Genomic DNA, 729 nt, shown 5'->3' on the forward strand with positions numbered 1-729 from the left:
AAGCTAGGTTTTCATCCTAGCACCCAGGGGGGCGATCAGTTGAGCTTTAGGCCAACCTGATCCACATATTAAGTTCCAGGACAGCCAGGGCTACAGAGATAGATACCTCCAACCCAGGTCTCAAAAAGCCAAAGAAAACAGGCAGGTTTAGCAGCCCTAAGTTTTGTTTTCTTCTTCTTCTTTTAAATGTCTTTACTATTTATTATAAGAACACTGTAGCTCTCTTCAGACACACCAGAAGAGGGTGTCAGATCTCATTACAGGTGATTGTGAGCCACCTTGTGGTTACTGGGATTTGAACTCATAACCTTCAGAACAATTGGTGTGCACTTACTCGCTGAACCATCTCACCAGCTCCTTAAGTTTTGTTTTTTTTCTTCTTCTTTTTGGCTCTTCTAGACAAGCGTTTCTCTGTGTAGCCCTGGTTGTCCTAGAACTTGATCCGTAGACCAGGCTGTCCTTGAACTCAGAGATCTGTTCTTGTCCCCTAAGTCCTGGGATTAAAGGTACACACCATCACCTCTTAGCCCCCTAGGTTCTATAATTTTATAAATTCTCTCCTCCTTCGGCCTCGGCATTCTAAAAACCCAACCGAGGAGATGGAGAGAGGTGGAGAGTGCTTTTACAGCTCTTGCAGAGACCCAAGTTGCCTTCCCAGCACCTACATCCTGTGGCTCACAACCACCTGTAACTCCAGCTGCAAGAGATGGGTCTGATGCTCTCTTCTGG

The sequence above is a fragment of the Mastomys coucha genome, unplaced genomic scaffold (genome assembly GCF_008632895.1).
Source record: "Mastomys coucha isolate ucsf_1 unplaced genomic scaffold, UCSF_Mcou_1 pScaffold18, whole genome shotgun sequence".
In the NCBI taxonomy this organism is placed as follows: domain Eukaryota; kingdom Metazoa; phylum Chordata; class Mammalia; order Rodentia; family Muridae; genus Mastomys; species Mastomys coucha.